Source organism: Stenella coeruleoalba (assembly GCF_951394435.1).
Source record: "Stenella coeruleoalba genome assembly, chromosome: 2".
Classification (NCBI taxonomy): domain Eukaryota; kingdom Metazoa; phylum Chordata; class Mammalia; order Artiodactyla; family Delphinidae; genus Stenella; species Stenella coeruleoalba.
In genome coordinates this window covers 149,145,993-149,162,286 of record NC_137147.1, presented here as the reverse complement: position 1 = coordinate 149,162,286, position 16,294 = coordinate 149,145,993, and the positions used below count along the sequence as shown (strand labels likewise).

At 39.3% G+C, this 16,294-nt stretch overlaps 1 long non-coding RNA gene across 4 annotated transcripts in view; it reads right to left on the bottom strand.

Moving 5' to 3' along the window:
* LOC307182121 overlaps positions 1–16,294 on the bottom strand; it is a 75,427-nt gene that overhangs the window by 58,119 nt on the left and 1,014 nt on the right. The gene's annotated exons all lie outside the window — the stretch shown is intronic.

The following is a 16,294-nucleotide window of genomic DNA, read 5'->3' as shown; positions in this document are numbered from 1 at the left end:
GTCTTTGTGGAATTCTGAACAAAATATTATAAGAAACATTAATTTGTGCCCAAAGGCCATAAAACTGATGTAATTTGAATGCAATAAAATATAAATAAATGGCAAACAGTTCTTAGGGGTTTTCTCTTAATTTTTCAACACATACTTTTGAGTTTTAACATACAGCATTTACAGCATTCACCTTCCTGAATTAGGGGTGTGGGGGGCTGAGAAATAATTAGTAGGCAATTTTTTGGCCCTGGGACTTTTCTTGTAAATGTTTTCTTTGGCAGCCATTCTCTTGAGAACAGGAAGTTACTCTCTTGTTACAGATTTAAGACTTTTCTGAGCCAAATAACAGAAAGCTGGATTAGTTCTGAAATGAAGGGGGAAAAAAACAACTCTTGGCTCTTGCTGGAGATTAATGACATCTTGCAAATATTTTAATTCTCCCTTTTCCCCTCTAACTTGCCACCTCCTAAACAATGCATGTTCAGCCTGAAAAATCTTAACTGGTCACTTTGTGGCCCAACCCTAAAATAAAATATCTTTATGGTACCCACAAATTTATTTAAACATTTTTGGAGGGCTGGGGGAAGGAAATAAGGGCTGTCTCAAGTTGACCTTTTTTATCACAAAATCCCAATACGGAATTTAAAACAGAAAATGTAGTTGTAAAGATGCTAATGTTTCTACAGTAATCATAAAGATTCATAATTTTCTTTGACCTTTTAAAATGGCTTTTGCTATAGATAAAAATGTTCAATCAAGCTTTGTAAACAAATTCTATATATTATTAGAGATGCTTGCAAACAATTTCTTAGCAATTGTTCAAAATAACAAGATTATATCCTTTGACTAGAGCATTTATTAGTCTGACTACAAATCATGCTAACTGGTTTTTCCCAGAAAAGGTTCAGTTCTTTTGAATTAATATCCACTTTTTACACTTGATTCTAGCAAAAACAAACCGCGCCCCCCAAAACCAAACTTGCAATATCAATGAAGTTTACAATCTGTGGGGACATTAACTCTATGAATCACCTGACAACCATTTGTAGGGATTCCTTTTTGGGGGGGGGCGGGGGGGGCCGCACTGCACAACATGCAGGATCTTAGTTCCCTGATCAGGGATCGAACCCGTGCCCCCTGCAATGGAAGCGTGGAGTCCTAACCATTGGACTGCCAAGGAATTCCCTGTAGAGATTCTTAAAACACAGAAGGCCTTAGGAAAACAGATTTAGAGGTAAAGAACACCTTCCTATAACAAGTGATCTAGGAAGTGATTGAGAAGTTTCCATGGTATCACAGTCATCCTTCAGTATCAAGAGAAGGTGGGGGAATTGGTTCCAGGCCCCATATTCCCACAAATACCAAAATCCACAGATGCTCAAGCCTGTTATATAAAATGGTGTAGTATTTGCATAAACTTATGCACATTTTCTCGTATAATTTAAATCATCTCTAGATTATTTACATACCTAATACAATGTAAATGCTTTGTAAATAGTTTCCCACTCACAGGCAAATTCAAGTTTTGCTTTTCGGAACTTTCCAGAATTGTTTTTTCTTTTTCTGAATATTTTGGTTCCAAGGTTTGTTGAATCCGTGGATGTGGAACCCACATATATGGATGACTGACTGTAATTGCAGCCTCTCAAAAAAAAAAAAGAGTTGGCCCACATTTTTCATTTATACTTGCATCACACACCCAAATGTCCTGGTGCCCAGGAAGTTTGCATCAAGGTGGCAAGGGTCAAAAAAAAAGGTGGCAAGGGTCTGTGGTAGGATAATGGGGGTGAGTGGCTGGTGGCAGGAAGAGGCAAGAAGGGTGCTCACCAGGATTATAAGTACATGTCCATCTTAAAGTCACTCAAATTCATTATTTTGAAAAACTCTGTGCTGCTGAGCAAATTCATCTGTAGATTGGATGTGGCCAAAGACCCGGAATCTGCAACCCTTTATTTACATTATCTAATGTTTTTCTTTCTGTGCATTATAAAGAAAATACTTATTCCTTCAAACCACCTTTTTCTCCAGTTAGCTTGAAGTGATGTTCCTCCCACATCATTCATTACCCTTTGTCTGTCTTCTGCTATTTTGACAACTTCAGGTTTTTTTAACCTTATAAACAATCTTAAATTACTCAGAGCTGTCATCCATTAGATATAAAAATTAAATTAAGTCCAAGAATTCTAGGTGATGGAAAACATGATCCAGTCCCACAAGATATGGGCAACCACAGGAGTCCAGCAAAGGTTGATAATACCCTAAACTTCATCAATGTTGGATGACTATTTATTTAAAGGGAGCTACCTGCTTCCTGGTTTACTGCATACCAAATATTTCTTCAACATTTATGAACTTAAATAGATGCAGATGTTGTCAAAGAATAACATCAGTCATCCTCGAATACTATAACTTAAGCACTGAAATACACCTTAGAGTTTGTCTGGTTCAATACCCTCATTTTAAATGGGAGAAAACTGAGGCCTGGGGAAATTAACTGGCCACAAAGTTAGCGGTACACAAACCCTCTCCTCCCAAAATCATGGCTGGAGATTGACAAATTTCACCACCACCCCTTCACTTCTCTGGTCTGGATCACCTTTACTCTCTATATACTATGCTTGACTATTCTCTCCTCCAAATTTTGGAGAAGAAAATCAAGGATGACATTTTTTTCCTTGGTCATTCTCCCAACTCTATATTATATGGGCATCCCTTGCTCCTTTTCTCCTATTCCCCCTAGCTGAAGCTTATCAGAGCTAGCTGTGTTCTTTTTCATGCAAGCCAGAAAATTAAAGGTGACCAGATACTTGATTCCGGCCAGGTCTCATGAGAGGAGAAGGGTGGTCAGTTTTCTCTAAGTCCATTTTGCTGCCGATCACCAGTTTCTTTATTTTATGGCCTCTGATGTACATCAGATTCCAAAGAGTGAGACATACAGTGTGCCAGCATTGTGGTAGAGACCTGGTTCTACTTTCCCTCCACTAACAGCACAACTCTCAAATCCCTCTCCCATGAAACTTGAAAGGAAATTATTAAATTTCACCCTTTAGTGACTTTGCAAATTACCTCCCTTAAACAATGTACAGGATATTTTATGAAGAATCTTAGACAAGGTCCACTTACGTATAGGAGGGTCTGCCCTCCAGCAGGGACTCTGAACCAATTCTAAGCAAAGTTTGGTTTTGACATCCTCCCTTTTTGCCTGGCCTACATATTCTCCAAATTGTGAAAAGGAGGCCTTCTGTGGTCTTCCTGGCACCTGAACTCTCTGTTATAACACTTTCTCTGGTCTACTCTTCCTCTCCAATTGCTCAAAATTCTCTCCATTTTCTCGCTTTCCCTCCTAACAAAAGCCCACTCTTTTAGTGCAAGTCATCACCTCTGCTAGCCTTTTGTGAGAAAGCCATTTGGAACAAATTCATACTCAACTGTAAATGACTGATAGGCCACAACCCTTCTAGAAATATCTACTGTCTCAAAGGAAGATCCTTTTTAACCTAGTAATTTTCTTATTGGTGGAATTTTAGCCAATGCATCAAAGGGAAGTGAAATAAGTCAGGAGAGGGGAAGGTATTTTACATCTTATTCAAGATTCTGTCTCCTGAAACAGACTCAGACATAGAGAATAGACTTGTGGTTGCCAAGGGGGAGGGGTTTGGGAGAGGGAAGGATTGGGAGTTTGGGATTAGCAGATGCAAACTAGTTTATATAGGATGGATAAACAACAAGGTTCTACCCTATAGTACAGGGAACTATATTCAATATCCAATATGATAAACCATAATGGAAAAGAATATGGAAAAGTATATATAACTGAATCACTTTGCTGTACAGCAGAAATTAACACAACATTGTAGATCAACTATCCTTCAATAAAATGTAAAAAAAGAAAAAAAAAAAGATTGTCTCCTAATGGGAGAGGGAGGAGGAGGAGCCTCAGCTACAGGGTCTGTATATTCTGTACCACACAGCAGTACATGTGAGCTTTCAAGGACTTTTTTTTTCTGATTTGTGAGTTTATTCATATGAAAAATCATAGAAAGGTGTTATTCAATCACCATTAGTCACATATCTAACCATTAATCTTCATTAATGTTGCTAATTACAAAGTAAATCACCTGAACTTTAGAGAATCAAACATTTAATTTTTTTTCCTGAATTCTCTCTTCACATGCTAACAAAAATATCATAAAACACTGTGGTGGCCTGAAATGGGAAATTTGTCACCAAACAACACTCAACCGTGTGAAAGTCTGAAGAGATAAGAATTCTTTCCCTTTGACTTGAACCTTATTTGGCTGGAATTTTCTCACCAGAGTCTTCCTATTTTTTTTCCATGGGCAACTGCCCCCTTGATTAATCCCATTTCCCTCAGTCTTAGTTTTTCCAAGCAGCTGAGCAAACAAAGATGCAGGCAGCCATTTTAACGTACTTCCTCCCTCAAGCCCTCTGGGATGGGCCGTCTGTTCATCCTGTTCATAAACCAATGGCCTGAATGTGCTTGGAGAAAGCAGCAAGGATCTTCTGTCAGGATTAATTTTAATAGCCCACAGTCTGTCACTGGGGAATCACAGCCCTGGTAATTGGCTTTAAATTACTATTTGCTGATAAAGAGGGAGATATGAGATGAAAATTTGGTTCCTCATTTCAAACAGTTTGGATAACTAATGCAAGAATTTACTTTTAGTGTGGAGTGCATGCACTTTACAGCCTAAACCCTTGGGTAGCTGAAGAAAACCTTTTGTTGCAGTGGGATCACACTGAAATACAAAGAGGAGAAATGTGACATTTTATAGAAGTATAGAATTTTAGAACTGGAAGGGAAATGAATCTGTGAATTCTGCAGATGGCTTCACAGGCGAATTCTATCAAACATTTAGAGAGGAGCTAACACCTATCCTTCTCAAACTATTCCAAAATATAGCAGAGGGAGGAACACTCCGAAATTTGTTCTACGAGGCCACCATCACCCTGATACCAAAACCAGACAAAGATATCACAAAAAAAGAAAATTACAGACCAATATCACTGATGAACATAGATGCAAAAATCCTCAACAAAATACTAGCCAACAGAATCCAAAAACGCATCAAAAGGAACATATACCATGATCAAGTGGGATTTGTCCTAGGAATGCAAGGATTCTTCAATATACACAAATCAATGTGATATACAATATTAACAAATTAAGGAATAAAAACGATATGATCATCTCAATAGATGCAGGAAAAGCTTCTGACAAAATTCAACACCCATTTATGATAAAAACTACCCAGAAAATGGGCAGAGGGAACCTACCTCAACATAATAAAGGCCATATATGACAAACCAACAGCTAATATCATTCTCAATGGTGAAAAACTGAAAGCATTTCCACTAAGATCACGAACAATATAAGGATGTCCACTCTCGCCACTGTTATTCGACGTAGTTTTGGAAGTCCTAGTCACAGCAATCAGAAGAAAAAGAAATAAAATGAATACAAACTGGAAAAGAAGAAGTAAAACTGTCACTGTTTGCAGATGACATGATACTATACATAGAAAATCTTAAAGATGCCACCAGAAAACTACTAGAGCTAATCAATGAATTTGGTAAAGTTGCAGGATACAAAATTAATGCACAGAAATCTCTTGTATTCCTATACACTAACAACGATAGATCAGAAAGAGAAATTAAGGAAACAATTCTATTCACCATCGCAACAAAAAGAATAAAATACCTAGGAATAAACCTACCTAAGGAGGCAAAAGACCTGTACTCAGAAAACAATAAAACACCCATGAAAGAAATCAAAGATGACATAAACACATGGAGAAATACACCATGTTCTTGGATTGGAAGAATCAGTATTGTGAAGATGACTATACTACCCAAAGCAATCTACAGATTCAATGCAATCCCTATCAAATTACTTATGGCATTCATCACAGAATTAGAAAAAACAATTTTACAGTTTGTATGGAAACACGAAAGATCCCAAAGAGCCAAAGCAATCTTGAGAAACAAAAACGGAGCTGGAGGAATCAGGATCCCCGACTCCAAACTATACTACAAAGCTATAGTAATCAAGACAGTATGGTACCAGCACAAAAACAGAAAAATAGATCAATGGTACAGTAATAGAAAGCCCAGAGATAAACCCACGCACATGTAGTCACCTAATTTATGACAAAGGAGGCAAGAACATACAATGGAGAAAAGACAGCCTCTTCAATAAGTGGTGCTAGGAAAACTGGACAGCTACATTTAAAAGAATGAAATTAGAACACTCCCTAACACCATACACAAAAATAAACTCAAAGTGGATTAAAGGTGTAAATGTTAAGACTGGACACTATAAAACTCTTAGAGGAAAACATAGTAAAAACACTCTTTGACATAAACCACAGCAGGATCTTTTTTGACTCACCTCCTAGAGTAATGAAAATAAAAACAAAATTAAACAAATAGGACCTAATTAAACTTAAAAGCTTTTGCACAGTGAAGGAAACCATAAACAAGACCCTCAGAATGGGAGAAAATATTTGCAAAGGAAGCAACAAAGGATTAATCTCCAAAATATACAAATAGCTCATTGAGCTCAATATCAAAAAAACAACCCAATCAAAAACTGGGCAGAAGATTTAAATAGACATCTCTCCAAGGAGGACATACAGGTGGCCAAGGGGCATACGAAAGGATGCTCAACATCACTAATTATTAGAGAAATACAAATCAAAACTACACTGAGGTATCACCTCACACCAGTCAGAATGGCCATCATCAAAAAGTCTACAAACAATAAATGCTGGAGAGGGTGTGGAGAAAAGCGAACCCTCCTGCACTGTTGGTGGGAATGTAGATTGATACAGCCACTGTGGAGGTTCCTTAAAAACTAAAAATAGAACTACCATACGACCCAGCAATCCCACTACTGGGCATATACCCTGAGAAAACCATAATTCAAAAGGACACATGTACCCCAATGTTCACTGCAGCACTATTTACAATAGCCAGGTCATGAAAACAACCTGAATGTCCAACGACAGATGAATGTATAAAGAAGATGTGGTACAGAGGATCGGTGCCAACTGGCACTCACCAGCCCGAGAGGCTTCTCTGCTCCCCCGCCGGGGCTGGCGGGGCTGGGAGTTGAGGCTCAGGCTTCAGTCGGAGTGCAAGGAGAGGACTGGGGTTGGCGGCGTGAACACAGCCTGCAGGGGGTTAGTGTGCCACGGCTGGCCGGGAGGGAGTCCGGGGAAAAGTCTGGACCTGCCAAAGAGGCAAGAGACTTTTTCTTCCCTCTTTGTTTCCTGGTGCGCGAGGAGAGGGGATTAAGAACGCTTCTTAAAAGGAGCTCCAGAGACGGGCGCGAGCCGCGGCTAAAAGCGCGGACCCCAGAGACAGGCATGAGACGCTAAGGCTGCTGCTGCCTCCACCAAGGGGCCTGTGTGCAAGCACAGGTCACTATCCATGCCCCCCTTCCGGGGAGCCTGTGCAGCCCGCCACTGCCAGGGTCCCGGGATCCAGGGAAAACTCCCCCGGGAGAACGCACTGCGCGCCTCAGGCTGGTGCAACGTCACGCTGGCCTCTGCCGCCGCAGACTCGCCCTGCACTCCGTGCCCCTCCCTCCCCACCCCCCCCCCCCAAAGCTGAGCACCTGAGAGCTGTGAGAACAAAGAAGACAAAGGGAAATCTCTCCCAGCAGCCTCAGAAGCAGATTAAAGCTCCACAATCAGTTTCATGTACCCTGCATCTGTGGAATACATGAACAGACAACGAATCATCCCAAATTAAGGAGGTGCACTTTGAGAGCAAGATTTATGATTTTTTCCCCTTTTCCTTTTTTTCTGTGTGGATGAAAGGCTCTTGATGCTGCAGCCAGGAGTCAGTGCTGTGCCTCTGAGGTGGGAGAGCCAACTTCAGGACACTGGTCCACAAGAGACCTCCCAGCTCCACATAATATCAAACGGCGAAAATCTCCCAGAGATCTCCATCTCAACACCAGCACCCAGCTTCACTCAACGACCAGCAAGCTACAATGCTGAACATCCTATGCCAAACAACTAGCAAGACAGGAACACAACCCCATCCATTAGCAAACAGGCTGTCTAAAATCATAATAAGTCCACAGACACCCCAAAACACACCACCAGACGTGGACCTGCCCACCAGAAAGACAAGATCCAGCCTCATCTACCAGAACACAGGCACTAGTCCCCTCCACAAGGAAGCCTACACAACCCACTGAACAAACCTTAGCCACTGGGGACAGACACCAAAAACAATGGGAACAATGAACCTGCAGCCTGCAAAAAGGAGACCCCAAACACGGTAAGATAAGCAAAATGAGAAGACAGATAAACACACAGCAGATGAAGGAGCAAGATAAAACCCAACCAGACCTAACAAATGAAGAGGAAATGGGCAGTCTACCTGAAAAAGAATTCAGAATAATGACAGTAAAGATGATCCAAAATCTTGGAAATAGAATAGACAAAATGCAAGAAACATTTAACAAGGACCTAGAGAACTAAAGATGAAACAAACAACGATGAACAACACAATAAATGAAATTAAAAATACTCTAGATGTGATCAATAGCAGAATAACTGAGGCAGAAGAACGGATAAGTGACCTGGAAGATAAAATAGTGGAAATAACTACTGCAGAGCAGAATAAAGAATGAAAAGAACTGAGGACAGTCTCAGAGACCTCTGGGACAACATCAAATGCACCAACATTCGAATTATAGGGTTTCCAGAAGAAGCAGAGAAAAAGAAAGGAACTGAGAAAATATTTGAAGAGATTATAGTTGAAAACTTCCCTAATATGGGAAAGGAAATAGTTGATGAAGTCCAGGAAGCACAGAGAGTCCCATACAGGATAAATCCAAGGAGAAATACGCCAAGACACATATTAATCAAACTGTCAAAAATTAAATACAAAGAAAACATATTAAAAGCAGCAAGGGAAAAACAACAAAACACACAAGAGAATCCCCATAAGGTTAACAGCTGATCTTTCAGCAGAAACTCAGCAAGCCAGAAGGGACTGGCAGGACATATTTAAAGTGATGAAGGAGAAAAACCTGCAGCCAAGATTACTCTACCCAGCAAGGATCTCATTCAGATTTGATGGAGAAATTAAAACCTTTACAGACAAGCAAAAGCTGAGAGAGTTCAGCACCACCAAACCAGCTCTACAACAACTACTAAAGGAACTTCTCTAGGCAAGAAACACAAGAGAAGTAAAGGACCTACAATAACGAACCAAAAACAATTAAGAAAATGGGAATAGGAACATACATATCGATAATTACCTTAAATGTAAATGGACTGAATGCTCCCACCAAAACACACAGATTGGCTGAATGGATACAAAAACAAGACCCATATATATGCTGTCTACAAGAGACCCACTTCAGACCTAGAGACACATACAGACTGAAAGTAATGGGATGGAAAAAGTTATTTCATGCAAATGGAAACCAAAAGAAAGCCGGACTAGCAATTCTCATATCAGACAAAATAGACTTTAAAATAAAGACTATTAGAAGAGACAAAGAAGGACACTACATAATGATCAAGGGATTGATCCAAGAAGAAGATATAACAATTGTAAATATTTATGCACCCAACATTGGAGCACCTCAATACATAAGGCAAATACTAACAGCCATAAAAGGGGAAATTGACAGTAACACATTCATAGTAGGGGACTTTAACACCCCACTTTCACCAACGGACAGATCATCCAAAATGAAAATAAATAAGGAAACACAAGTTTTAAATGATACATTAAACAAGATGGACTTAATTGATATTAATAGGACATTCCATCCAAAAACAACAGAATACACATTTTTCTCTAGTGCTCATGGAACATTCTGCAGGATAGATCATATCTTGGGTCACAAATCAAGCCTTGGTAAATTTAAGAAAATTGAAATTGTATCAAGTATCTTTTCCGACAACAACGCTATGAGACTAGATATCAATTACAGAAAAAGATCTGTAAAAATACAAACACATGGAGGCTAAACGATATACTACTTAATAACGAAGTGGTCACTGAAGAAATCAAAGAAGAAATTAAAAAATACCTAGAAACAAATGACAATGGAGACATGATGATCCAAAATCTATGGGATGCAGCAAAAGCAGTTCTAAGAGGGCAGTTTATAGCAATACAATCCTACCTTAAGAAACCGGAAACATCTCAAATAAACAACCTAACCCTGCGCCTAAAGCAATTAGAGAAAGAAGAACCAAAAAAACCCAAAGTTAGCAGAAGGAAAGAAATAATAAAAATCAGATTAAAAATAAATGAAAAAGAAACAAAGGAAATAATAGCAAAGATCAATAAAACTAAAAGCTGATTGTTTGAGAAGATAAACAAAATTGATAAACCATTAGCCAGACTCATCAAGAAAACAAGGGAGAAGACTCAAATCAATAGAATTAGAAATGAAAAAGGAGAAGTAACAACTGACACTGCAGAAATACAGAAGATCACGACAAATTACTACAAGCAACTCTATGCCAATAAAATGGACAATCTGGAAGAAATAGACAAATTCTTAGAAATGCACAACCTGCCAAGACTGAATCAGGAAGAAATAGAAAATAAGAACAGACCAATCACAAGCACTGAAATTGAAACTGTGATTCAAAATCTTCCAACAAACAAAAGCCCAAGGCCAGATGGCTTCACAGGCGAATTCTTTCAAACATTTAGAGAAGAGCTAACAGCTTTCCTTCCCAAACTCTTCCAAAATATAGCAGAGGGAGGAACACTCCCAAACCCATTCTACGAAGCCACCATCACCTTGAAACCAAAACGAGACAAGGATGTTACAAAGAAAGAAAACTACATGCTAATATCACTGATGAACATAGATGCAAAAATCCTCAACAAAATACTAGCAAACAGAATCCAACAGCACATTAAACGGATCATACACCATGATCAAGTGGGGTTTATTCCAGGAATGCAAGGATTCTTCAATTTACGCAAATCAATCAACGTGATACACTATATTAACAAATTGAAGGAGAAAAACCATGCGATTATCTCAATAGATGCAGAGAAAGCTTTCGACAAAATTCAACACCCATTTATGACAAAAACCCTGCAGAGAGTAGGCATATACGGAACTTTCCTCAACATAATAAAGGCCATATATGACAAACCCACAGCCAACATCGTCCTCAATGGTGAAAAACTGAAAGCATCTCCACTAAGATCAGGAACCAGACAAGGTTGCCCACTCTCACCACTCTTATTCAACATAGTTTTGGAAGTTTTAGCCACAGCAATCAGAGAAAAAAAGGAAATAAAAGGAATCCAAATCGGAAAAGAAGAAGTAAAGCTGTTACTGTTTGCAGATGACATGATACTATACATAGAGAATCCTAAAGATGCTACCAGAAAACTACTAGAGCTAATCAATGAATTTCGTAAAGTTGCAGGATACAAAATTAATGCACAGAAATCTCTTTGCATTCCTATACACTAATGATGAAATATCTGAAAGTGAAATCAAGAAAACACTCCCATTTACCAATGCAAGAAAAAGAATAAAATATCTAGGATTAAACCTACCTAAGGAGACAAAAGACCTGTATGCAGAAAATTATAAGACACTGATGAAAGAAATTAAAGATAATACAAATAGATGGAGAGATATACCATGTTCTTGGATTGGAAGAATCAACATTGTGAAAATGACTCTACTATCCAAAGCAATCTACAGATTCAATGCAATCCCTATCAAACTACCACTGGCATTTTTCACAGAACTATAACAAAAAATTTCACTATTTGTATGGAAACACAAAAGACCCCGAATAGCCAAAGCAATCTTGAGAACGAAAAACTGAGCTGGAGGAATCAGGCTCCCTGACTTCAGACTATACTAATCAAGACAGTATGGTACTGGCACAAAAACAGAAAGATAGATCAATGGAACAGGATAGAAAGTCCAGAGATAAACCCACGCACATATGGTCACCTTATCTTTGATAAAGGAGGCAGGAATGTACAGTGGAGAAAGGACAGCTTCTTCAATAAGTGGTGCTGGGAAAACTGGACAGGTACATGTAAAAGTATGAGATTAGATCACTCCCTAACACCATATACAAAAATAAGCTCAAAATGGATTAAAGACCTAAATGTAAGGCCAGAAACTATCAAACTCTTAGAGGAAAACATAGGCAGGACATTCTATGACATAAATCACAGCAAGATCCTTTTTGACCCACCTCCTAGAGAAATGGAAATAAAAACAAAAATAGACAAATGGGACCTAATGAAACTTCAAAGTTTTTGCACAGCAAAGGAAACCAGAAACAAGACCAAAAGACAACCCTCAGAATGGGAGAAAATATTTGCAAATGAAGCAACTGAAAAAGAATTAATCTCTAAAATTTATAAGCAGCTCATGCAGCTCAATAAAAAAAAAACAAACAACCCAATCCAAAAATGGGCAGAAGACCTAAATAGACATTTCTCCAAAGAAGACATACAGATGGCCAACAAACACATGAAAGAATGCTCAACATCACTAATCATTAGAGAAATGCAAATCAAAACTACAATGAGATATCATCTCACACTGGTTAGAATGGCCATCATGAAAAAATCTAGAAACAATAAATGCTGGAGAGGGTGTGGAGAAAAGGGAACACTCTTGCACTGCTGGTGGCAATGTGAATTGGTACAGCCACTATGGAGAACAGTATGGAAGTTCCTTAAAAAACTACAAATAGAACTACCATATGACCCAGCAATCCCACTACTGGGCATATACCCTGAGAAAACCATAATTCAAAAAGAGTCATGTACCAAAATGTTCATTGCAGCTCTAGTTACAATAGCCCGGAGATGGAAACAACCTAAGTGTCCATCATCGGATGAATGGATAAAGAAGATGTGGCACACATATAAACAACGGAGTATTACTCAGCCATAAAAAGAAATGAAATTGAGCTATTTGTTATGAGGTGGATAGACATAGAGTCTGTCATACAGAGTGAAGTAAGTCAGAAAGAGAAAGACAAATACCGTATGCTAACACATATATATGGAATTTAAGAAAAAAAATGTCATGAAGAACCTAGGGTAAGACAGGAATAAAGACACAGACCTACTAGAGAATGGACTTGAGGATATGGGGAGGGGGAAGGGTAAGCTGTGACAAAGCGAGAGAAAGGCATGGACATATATATACACACTACCAAACGTAACGTAGATAGCTAGTGGGAAGCAGCAGCATAGCACAGGGAGATCAGCTCGGTGCTTTGTGACCGCCTGGAGGGGTGGGATAGGGAGGGTTGGAGGGAGGGAGACACAAGAGGGAAAAGATATGGGAACATATGCATATGTATAACTGATTCACTTTGTTATAAAGCAGAAACTAACACAATTGTAAAGCAATTATGCTCCAATAAAGATGTAAAAAAAAAAGATGTGGTACATATATACAATGGAATATTAGCCATAAAAAGGAACGAAACTGGGTCATTTGTAGAGATTGTGGATGAACCTAGAGTCTGTCACAGAATGAAGTAAGCCAGAAAGAGAAAAATATCGTATGTTAACGCATATATGTGGAATCTAGAAAAATGGTACAGATGAACATATTTGCAGGGCACGAATAGAGATGCAGACATAGACAACAGACATGTGGACACGGTGGGGGGGGAGGGGAGGGTGGGACGAACTGGGTAATTAGGATTGACATATATACACTACCATGTGTACAACAGATAGCTAATGGGAGCATGCTATAAAGCACAGGAAGCTCAGCTCAGTGTTCTGTGACGACCGAGATGTGGGGGGGAGGGAGGTCTGAGAGGGAGGGGATATATGTATACATATAGCTGATTCACTTCGTTGTACAGCAGAAACTAACACAACATTGTAAAGCAATTATACTTAAATAAAATATTTTTTAAATAAAATTTAAAAATCTTTCAGTTAAAAAGATAAAAAGCACAGAAAGTTAAAAAAAAAAAGAATTTACTTTTAATGTGGAGTACATGCACTTTACAGCCTAAACCCTTGGGTCGCTGAGGAAAACCTTTTGTTGCGGTGGGATCACAGAGAAATACAAAGAGAGGAAATGTGACATTTTGTAGAAGTATAGAGCTGGAAGGGAAATAAATTTGTGAATTCCTCAGCATAGAGCTTCCTATGAGGCTTTCTGTTTCTGATATCTGTGCAGAGAAATGGATTCCCCTTATTGCCCCTTCCACTTTTTTCTCTCCCTCTCTACCAAGTCCTTTTCTCTTTCCTTTTTTTTTTTTTCACTGTTTTTCTCATACCCAATCTCAATTGCCTGTTCCTTCCCCTACTTTCTGTTCCGAACTGGCCAGGCTCCTGTCAGTTATTTGTGAAATTCTGTGCTGAAGGACAGAAAGATGAGGCAGCTGGAAAGACTGGTCCATGGAGAAAGCACTTTGGGGGACTGACTGGAAGAGGAGGGTTGGTAAATGGTACACAGGTGTCAGCCATCGTTCAATTAAGTCTTGGGTTTACCACTCTTGATTAATTTTTCATTAGCTATGGTTGCTATGGACTTGACTCAAAGTTCAGCATGTTCCATTTCCACATGGATGCTTAAGAAAAACCACATTCTCACACACACACACACGAAAATAGAATTTGTTTCATAGTTGTTTATGACCCTTGGTTTTCATCTCTTCTCCATGTGCTCAGCATGTACCAGGGCAGAGCAAAAGCGAGCCTTCCCTCTCCTCAGTCAGCTCTCTCACCCTGAAGGCCAGTCATCAATCAAGCCTTGATTTTCCTAACATTGATGAGATTGGGCTCTGTATTAGTCAGGGTTCATCAGAGTAAAAGATCCAATAGTGTGTGTGTTTTTGTGTATTTACAATTCTATCAGCCATTATGAGAGAGAGAGAGAGACAGAGAGACAGAGAGAGACAGAGAGAGAGAGAGAGGGAGGAAGAGAGAGGGAGAGAGAGGGAGAGAGGGAGAGAGGGAGAGAGGGAGACAGAGAGACAGAGAGAGACAGAGAGAAACAGAGAGGGAGGGGGAGGGGAGGGAGGGATTCATTTTAAGGAACTGGCTCAGGTAATTATCACTGCAGGGCAGACCAGCAGGTTAGAGGCCCAGGAACTTGCAGTTCAAGTCTGAAGGCTATCTGCTGGCAGAATTCCTTCTTGCTCGGGGGAGGTCAATCTTTGTTCTCTTAAGGGCTTCAGCTGATCAGCTGAGTCCCATGCATATTATAGGAGGCGATCTGATTTACTACTCTAAGTCCACTGATTTGAATGTTAATCTCAGCAAAAAAACCACTTTCACAGAAACATCTAGAATAAAGTTGGAACAAATTTCTTCACTTGCTAAGCCTCTTGGTTAGTGATTAGAGAACTAGACAGTTGGTGCACCCGTTGTTAGGAATTCGGATTTGTATTATAACTTTAAGTCCTAAGTTATGTTGTGTAAAAGATTCTGTCCCGTACCACTGAAAATATTTTCACAGTAATTATGGTTAATGTTTATATTAAAAGCTTAAGATCTGTATATATAGAAGGATATTTCATTAAGAAGGGGAATATGGGAGAAACGCAGAGAGAAAAATTGAGAGGGAGATTCTATTAGTTAGTACCTGCTATATGCAATAGGGGAGATAGAAAAGCACAAATATAGCTCCTTGACAGAATTCCCTGACTTCACAAGTTTGTTAGGAAAGAAATCACCATGCACAATACAACTGGAGAAGCATAATATGTTCTAAGCACTACAGTTATGCTCAGAGAGCAATCTGGGTTGGAATAATCTAAGAAGGTTCAGGGAGAAGGTGAGACTTGAGCTAAGATTTATAATGAGCTAGGGGAAAAGGGACAGCCTTCCACAAAACGAAAACAGCTGGCGGCAAAATTCTGAGGCTTGAGAGAAAGCATCCTTCCTTTGAGGGCACCTGTGGCCCAGGATCAGATGGGGGAATAAAGGCCTTCAGCTGCAGTCCAGGGACAGGGTAAGAAAGGCTTTGGGGGAGTTTGTCAGGGGACTGCTATCTGACAAGGGCCTTACTCAAGTACTTCTCATTTAGCTTGGGATGGAGCAGGTTACTGAAATTCTGGGCTTCAAAGCAGGGTTTATGTTGAGAATTTTGATACACTAAACTGATCAGAATGGACTAGATTGCAAGGATACAGAAATGGCTTCAGCTGTGCTCCCTCAAGTCGCTTCAGATTTTATCTAGCCTTCTGTCTGGGAGGGAATTGCTTGTTTATTATAGCACCATACAAAGGACAGAGAAAATGTAAATTTTCCATATCAAAGAAGG